An 8901-nucleotide genomic window follows, 5' to 3' on the forward strand; every position below is an offset into this window, starting at 1 on the left:
GGCCGGCCATGGAGAGAGAAAGGGAGAGATTTGTGTAATTTGGGCTCAAGACTTGGGAATTTGAAGATCTAGCTCAAGATTTGGCTAGGGCTTGAGTGTTGAAGCTCTTAGGTAAGTGATTTCATGAAATCTTACTTGTAATTTGTAAGTTCAAGGGTTGTTTGTGATCAAGAACATGTAATGAGTTGATTTTTATTGAGATTGAAGTCTTAGAACTCATGCATGTAAGAAATTACTTTGAATTTGCATGTTTGAGCTTGAAACACATGATTCATGTGGAGTTTTGGGTAAAGCTCATATTGTAGTCACCATTTGTACCATCTAAGTTGAGAATGATGAGCATCTCCCACATGCATGTACAAATCATGGGAGTATAAGTCTTGAATGTTGAATTTGAGCATGTTGATGATGGGTTTGAGACAATTTGGGACATGCATGTAGATAATTCATGTAATTGAGCTTCCTAATGTTGTAATCTGCATTAGTAGCATGTTAGCATGTGTAAATGTGTAATTTGGGCCATTGCATGCAAGAAATATAGATGGAAAACCGTATTGGAGCTCAAGAACACGATCTGGGAAACCCAGATTTTTGAGGTCCGCTCGAGCGGGGTAATGGCCGCTCGAGCGGGAAAATCGTGCTCCCAGCATTTTTTTTGCAGAGTTGGATGTCCGCTCGAGCGGGACACCTCACGCTCGAGCGCGGAGTCTTGTAGACAGGCCTTCAGCTCGAGCGCATCTTTCGTGCAACCAGTACTTTAGCAGGCCTTAAGGGTCCGCTCGAGCGGAGAAGTTTACGCTCGAGCGGGGACCCTGTTTCCTGGAATTTTGTTCATGCATTTTGTGATTCGTTTTCCGTTCTCTTTCACTTGTAAGCACTCCTAGGCATGTGTTAAGCATTGTAAATGAGTTAATGAGATAAGAACAAAGCCTAAAGAGGAATATGTGAATTAAAGAACAGATTGAACTGTTAGTGACCCTTTTGTATTCATGAAATGTGTAGGGTCAAGCTCCAGGGCGCATCCACAAGCCGATCACTGTGAGTAATATCAATATTTGAAAACTTGTCAATGTCCAATTGCTATTCCCCTATAAATATTATGAGTTGTTAATTGGGATGGTGGACAAAAGTTTGACATGAATGAATGGGCCAAAGGCCGTTTGACATGAACGAATGGGCCAAAGGCCGTTTGACATGAATGAATGGGCCAAAGGCCGTTTGACATGAACGAATGGGCCAAAGGCCGTTTGACATGAATGAATGGGCCAAAGGCCGTTTGACATGAATGAATGGGCCAAAGGCCGTTTGACATGAATGAATGGGCCAAAGGCCGTTTGACATGAACGAATGGGCCAAAGGCCGTTTGACATGAATGAATGGGCCAAAGGCCGTTTGACATGAATGAATGGGCCAAAGGCCGTTTGACATGAATGAATGGGCCAAAGGCCGTTTGACATGAAAGAATGGGCCAAAGGCCGTTTGACATGAATGGATGGGCCGAAGGCTGTTTTGCCATGAATGGGAACCCGGATGGGCCAAAGGCCAGAATGTTTGGAACTACAGTTACTTGACTTGCATTTCGTATAGTTATATATATTTTGCTGTTAAACAGAAGTATGAATTGGGCCCAAGGCCGTTTAGAGCACGTTGATCTACATATTGTTATGTAACTGTTATATTTGATATTATTCACTGGGCTATCGCTCACGCTCATTCATGTATTTGTAGGTGAGCCAAGGGAAGTCCAAACCCAGCCCCAGTGAAGTCTGCTAGGAACAACAGGAGTTTTGGGAGAGTCAGCCTTGTGCCTCGCGCATGAGACCATCCTTGCCCTTTTATTATGTACCTATGTTTTGTCTTGTTGGCAAGGACCCAGTGCATGTCTGTACATAGTCTGTTATAGGTTGACTCGTTTTGGACGATCCTGTCTGTAATGAATTTTGTGAAGCTGTACCTTTGATGTGAGTTATTAACGTATCTGAGTATGGTTTGTTTGATGTGCATATAAGCACGGCTCTATGGACAAAGTTTTTAATTTTGCTTCCGTTTGGCCCCCATTAACTCTGTTAAAATACGTTTAGAACAGTTTGAGGCCGTAGGTAATCTCATGATTACTGGCCGGTTACGTCCTTAACCCACGGGGGCGGGTTCGGGTCGTGACAGTTAGAGAGAAACTTTCTTCTTGAAAGCTAGAAGGGAAAGTTAGAGAAGAGAAAGGGAAATAGAATGCAAATTGAATTGAATTCAAATTCATCCTTTTGGACTTTAGAATTGAACACTTAGGTGATTTAAAAAACATGAAATTAGTTGCTTAAGTGAAACTAATTTCTTTAAGCAACAATTAGTCAGTGAAATCTCTTTCTTGGAGGCTAAGCAAGATTAGTTTGAGTCAAACTTGGCCACTTAAGCTAATGAAACTATTTGTTGCCTAACTTAATTAGTTCCAAGAACAAAATAGGGAAGGATGGAGAAGGACAGAGGGAGTTAGAAAGAAACTTTCTTCCGGAGAGCTAGAAAAGAAAGTGAGAGAAAAGAAGGGGAAATAGAATGAAAACTAAAGGGAATTCAAATTCATCCTTCTGGACTTGAGAATTGAACACTTAGGTGATTTAGAAAACATTAAATGAGTTGAGTTAAACTAATATCGTTAAGAATTACTCTGTAATTTCTCTTTGTTGGAAGCTAACCAAGATTGGCCACTTAAGCTAATGAAACTGTTATTTGCCTAAACTAATTAGTTATTAGAACAAAAGAGAGGGTGGAGAAGGGCGGAGAGAGCTTGAGAGAAACTCTCTTAAGAAAAGAAAGGGAAAGCAGGATAAAAATTAAATCGAATTCAAATTCATCATTTTGGACTTTAGAATTGAACACTTAGCTGATTTAGAAAACATTAAATGAGTTGCTTAAGTTAAAGTAATGTCGCTAAGCTACAATTACTCAGTAAATTCTCTTTCTCAGAGGCTGACCATGATGAGTTTGACTTAAACTTGACCACTTAAGCTAATGAATCTTTTTTTTGGGTGAATAAGCTAATGAATCTAATAGTTGCCTAAGCTAATTAGTTCCTAGAACAAAAGAGAGAAGGATGGAGAAGGGTGGGGGACTTAGAGAGAAATTTTCTTCTCGAGTGGTTGAAGAGAAAGTTAGAGACAAGAAAGGAAAATGGGATGAAAATTAAAGCGAATTCAAATTCCTCCTTGTGGACTTGAGAATTGAACAAAACCTTAAGTGAGATGATTTACAAAACTTTAAAGAATTAGAGAGAAAGTTAGAGAAAAGAAAGGGAAATACGATGAAATTTAAAGGAAATTTAAATTAATCCTTTTTGACTCGAGAATTGAACACTTAGGTGACTTAAAAAACATGAAATGAGTTGCTTAAGTTAAACTAATATCGCGAAGCTACGATCACTCGGTAAAGTCTCTTTCTTGGAGGCTAAAAAAGACTAGTTTGAGTTAAACTTGGCCACTTAAGCTAATGAAGCTTATTCTGCATAAGCTAATTCGTTCCTAGAACAAAAGAGAGAAGGTTGGAGAAGGACGGAGAGAGAAAAACTTTTATCTTGAGTGGTAGGGCAGAAATTTAGAGAAAGGAAAGGGAAATAAGATGAAAATTAAAGCGTATTGAAATTCAACCTTTTGGACTTGCGAATTGAACAGTTAAGTGATCTAAAAAACATGAAATGAGTTAAACAATATCGTTAAGCTACAATTACTCAGTAAACTCTCTTTATTGGAGGCTAAGCTAGATTAGTTTGAGTTAAACTTGGCCTCTTAAGCTAATGAAACTAGTAGTTGCCAAATGTAATTAGTTCCTAGAAGGAAAGAGAGATGGATGGAGAAGTAAGGAGAGAGTTAGGGCAAAACTTTCTTCTTGAGAGCTAGAAGTGAAAGTTGGAGAAAAGAGAGGGAAATAGGATGACAATTAAAGCGACTTCAAATTCATCCTTCTGGACTTGAGAATTGAACACTTAAGTGATTGACAAAACCTTAAATGAGGTGCTTAAGTTAAACTAATATCATTAGTCTATAATTACTCAGTATAATCTCTTTCTTGGAAGGTAAGCAAGATTAGTTTGAGTAAAACTTGGCCACTTAAGCTACTGAAACTATTAATTGCCTTAGCTAATTAGTTCGTAGAACAAAAGAGAGAAGGATGGAAAAGGGCGGAGAGAGTTAGAGAGAAGCATTCTACATGTGAACTAGAAGAGAATGTTAGAGAAAAGAAAGGGAAATAGGATGAAAGTTAAAGGGAATTCAAATTCATCCATTTGGAAAACATCAAATGAGGTGCTTATGTTAAACAAATATCATTAAGTTACAATTACTCAGTAGAATCTCTTTCTTGGAGGCTAAGCAAGATTAGTTTGAGTTAAACTTTGCCACTTAAGCCAATGAAACTTGGTCACCTAACCTAATTTGTTCGGAGAACAAAACGGAGATGGATGGAGAAACACGGAGGGAGTTTTAGAGAAACATTCTTCCTAAGAGTCAGAAAAGGAAGTTAGAGAAAACAAAGGGCAATAGGATGAAAATTAAAGGGAATTCAAATTCGTCCTTTTGGACTTGAGAATTGAACACTTAGGTGATTTAGAAAACATTAAACGAGTTGCTTAAGTTAATGTAATATCGTTAAGCTACAATTACACAGTAAATTCTCTTTCTTGGAGGCAAAGTAAGATTAGCTTGAGTTAAACTTTGCCACTTAAGCTAATAAAACTAATAGTTGCCTAAGGTAATTTGTCCCTAGAACCAGAGAGAGAAGGACGGAGAAGGACGGGGGAGTTAGAGAGAAATTTTCTTCTCAAGTGGTAGAGGAGAAAAAGCTAGAGAAAATAAAGGGAAAGAGGATGAGAATTAAAGCGACTTCGGATTCAACCTTTGAACACTTAGCCGATTTACAAAACCTTAAATGAGGTGCTTAAGCTAAACTAATATTTTTAAGCTACCATTATTCGGTGCAATCTCTTTCTTGGAGGCTAATCAAGATTAGTTTGAGTTAAACTCGGCCACTTAAGCTAAAGAAACTATTAGTTGCCTAAGCTAATTAGTTCTTAGAACAAAAGGGAGAAGCTTGGAGAAGGACGGGGAGAGGTAGCGAGAAACTTTCTTCTTGAGAGTTAGAAGGGAAAGGTTAGAGAAGAGAAAGGGAAGTAGAATGAAAATTAAAGGGAATTAAAATTCATCCTTTCGGACTTGAGAATATAACACTTAAATGATTTAGGAAACAGGAAATGAGTTGCATAAGTTCAACTAATATCGTTCAGCTACAATTACTCAGTAAAATCTCTTCCTTGGAGGCTAAGCAAGATTGGTTTGAGTTAAACTTGGCCACTTATGGTAATGAAACTATAAGCTGCCTAACCCAATTAGTTGCAAGAACAAAATAGAGAAGGAATGACACGGACGGAGAGAGTCAGAGAGAAACTTTCATCCTGAGAGCTAGAAGAGAAAGTTAGAGAAAACAAAGGGAAATAGGATGAAAAATTAAAGCGAATTCAAATTCACCCTTTTGGACTTGAGAATTGAACACTTAGGCGATCTAGAAAACATTAAATGAGTTGCTGAAGTTAAAGTAATATCGTTAAGCTACAATTACTGAGTAAATTCCTGTTTTTTGGAGGCTAAGCAAGATTAGTTTGGGTTGAACTTGACCACTTATGCTGATGAAACTAAGCTGATGAAACTATTAATTGCCTAAGCCAATTAGTTCCTAGAACAAAAGAGAGATGGATGGAGAAGGACGGAGAGAGCTAGAGAGAAAACGTTCTAGATGAGAACCAGAAGAGAGAGTTAGAGAAAAGAAAAAGGGAAATAGGTTGAAAATTAAAGGGAGTTCAAAGTCATCCGTTTCGAAAATTAAGTTATATTAATATCGTTAAGCTACAATTGCCTAGTAGAATCTCATTCTTGGAGGCTAAGCAAGATTAGCTTGAGTTAAACTTTCCTACTTAAGCTAATGAAACTACTAGTTGGGTAACATAATTAGTTCCTAGAACAAAATAGAGAAGGATGGAGAAGGACAGAGAGAGTTAGAGAGAAACTTTCTTCCAGAGAGCTAAAAGAGAAAGTTAGAGAAAACAATGCGAAATAGAATGAAAATTAAAGGGAATTCAAATTCGTCCTTTTGAACTTGAGAATTGAACACTTAGCTGATTTAGAAAAACCTTAAATCAGGCGCTTAAGTTAAACTAATAACATTAAGCTACAATTACTAAGTAAATTCTTTTTCTTGGAGGCTAAGCAAGATTAGTTTTAGTTAAACTTTGCCACTTAAGCTAATGAAACTGTTAGTTGCCTAAGCTAATTAGTTCCCAGAGCAAAAGAGAGAAAATGACGGAGAGAGTTAGAGAGAAACTTTCTTCCAGGGAGCTAGAAGGGAAATTTAGAGCAAAGAAAGGGAAGTAGGATGAAAATTAAAAGGGAATTGTTCGTCCTTTTATACTTTAGAATTGAACACCTAGCTGTTTTAGAAAACCTTAAAGAAGGTACTTAAGTTAAATTCATATCGTCAAGCTACAATTACTCTGTAAAATCTCTTTCCGGAGGTTAAGCCAGATTAGTTTGAGTTAAACTTGGCCACTTGGCTGCTGAGTGATGTGAGTTCCATATATGTGGGTTGAGTGTAGGTGAGCAACATTGTGTGTTTGCATAATGGTTTGGTCTTGTGCAGGTTTGTTCAGAGTTCACTGTGGTTGCATACATATCTTTGAGGGTTGAGTGATGAGAGAAGTTAAATTGTCACTTTACATGAGGGTTGAGTGTTGTCAGCCACCATATTTGTTTATGTTAATATATATTATAATTCTTTATTTGCAGGGTAAGGAAGCTCAAGTCGAGTGGTGTGAGTCTCTAAATTGTGGGTCGAGTGGTGTGAGATCCTATATTGAGGGCACTGTTACTGATTTAATTCATAGCAGATGGTATCTTATTTGCTGGAGGTACTTATTCATGGCTGTTCTTACAGGGTCTACTATAATGTATGAGCATGACTTGGACTGCATGGGTCAGCACTGGCGTCACTTATCTTGTGATGACTGGCTCTTGGACTCAATGGTTCATGGCTCCTCAGGTTTTGCTACAATGCTCCATTTCTGCTGGGCATGTAAGGGAAGGAAAATCTGCGTTTTGTTTGATGACTGTGGCTGTGCCGGTACTCATTTGCTGCGCAGGTTGTGTTCGAGAGTTTATGTATTTGGTGTGATGGCTGCTTGGAGCGCCTTTGTGGAAACTTGTTCTTACTTAATTTTTACATTTTGTTCAGATACTTATGTTTGGAATTTAGATGGTCTGCTTGTATGGACTATGAATATTTTTATGGGTTGTCACTTTTTTTGGCCTAGCCGTGTGGGATGTACATGGTTGCTAGTTTTGTTTTTTCTGCTGGTTTTAGCTGTTTTGTGGGGTGGTTTTATTACTGAGATGGGTCGCTGTTGGATGTGTTCATGATCCTCATTCGAATTATGCGGCTCATGAACACATTTTTGGGGGTTTATATTTTCCCATGTCCTTTCTCTAATTCTTATGTCTTGTTAGTTTCTAGTCCTGTTTAGTTTGGTTTGTTTGCTGGTTGTGTGTTTTGGTCTTTTCATTTATTCTTGTATAGTTTTCGTTAGGTCCTGGGGTATGCCCCTTGTAGCTGTGTATTCTCTGTTTTTTTATTTATGTCTTATTCACCCAAAAAAAAAAACTTGGCCACTCGAGCTAATGAGACTATAAGTTGCCTCAGCTAATTTTGTTCCTAGAACAAAAGACAGAAGGTTGGAGAAGGACGGAGAGAGTTAGAGAGAAACTTTCTTCTTGAGAGCTAGAAGAGAAAGTTAGAGAAAAGAAAGGGAAATACGATGAAATTTAAGGGAAATTTAAATTCATCCTTTTCGACTTGAGAATTGAACACTTAGGTGACTTAGAAAACATGAAATGAGTTACTTAAGTTAACTAATATCGTGAAGGTACAATTACTCAGTAAAGCCTCTTTCTTGGAGGCTAAGCAATATCAGTTTGAGTTAAACTTGGCCAGTTAAGCTAATGAAACTATTAGTTGCCTAACCAAATTAGTTCCTAAGAGCAAAATAGAGAAGGATGGAGAAGGACAGCGAGAGTCAGAGAGAAACTTTCTTCCCGTGAGCTAGAAGAGAAAGTTAGAGAAAACAAAGGGAGATAGGTGGAAAATAAAAGCGAATTCGAATTCATCCTTTTGGGACTTGAGAATTGAACACTCGGGTGATTTACAAAACCTTAAATGAGGTACTTAAGTTAAAGTAATATCGTTAAGCTACAATTAGTTAGTAAAATCTTTTTCTTGAAGGCTAAGCAAGATGAGTTTGGGTTAAACTTGGCCACTTAATGCTAATGAAACTATTAGTTGCTAAAGGTAATTAGTTCCTATAACAAAAGAGAGAAGGGCGGAGGACGGAAAGAGTTAGGGAGAAACTTTCTTCCAGAGAGCTAGAAGAAAAAGTTAGAGAAAACAAAGGGAAATAGGATGGAAATTAGAGGGAATTCAAATTAATCCTTTTGGACTCGAGAATTGAACACTTAGGTGATTTAGAAAAGAGTAAATGAGTTGCTTAAGTTAAAGTAATATCGTTATGCTCTCTAATAACTCAGTAAATTCTCTTTCTTGGAGGCTAGGCAAGATGAGTTTGAGTTAAACTTGGCCACTTAAGCTAATGAAACTAAAGTTGCCTAAGCTAATTACTTCTTGGAACAAGAGAGAAGGACGGTGAAGGACGGGGGAGTTAGAGAGAAATTTTCTTCTCGAGTGGTAAAACAGAAAATGTTAGTGAAAAGAGAGGGAAATAGAATGAAAATTAAAGTGAATACAATTTCATCCTTTTGGACTTGAGAATTGAATACTTAGGTGATTTACAAAACCTTAAATGTGGTGTTTAAGTTAAAC

This window comes from Camellia sinensis, chromosome 5, assembly GCF_055761805.1.
Source record: "Camellia sinensis isolate YWXY chromosome 5, ASM5576180v1, whole genome shotgun sequence".
Taxonomy (NCBI): Eukaryota; Viridiplantae; Streptophyta; class Magnoliopsida; order Ericales; family Theaceae; genus Camellia; species Camellia sinensis.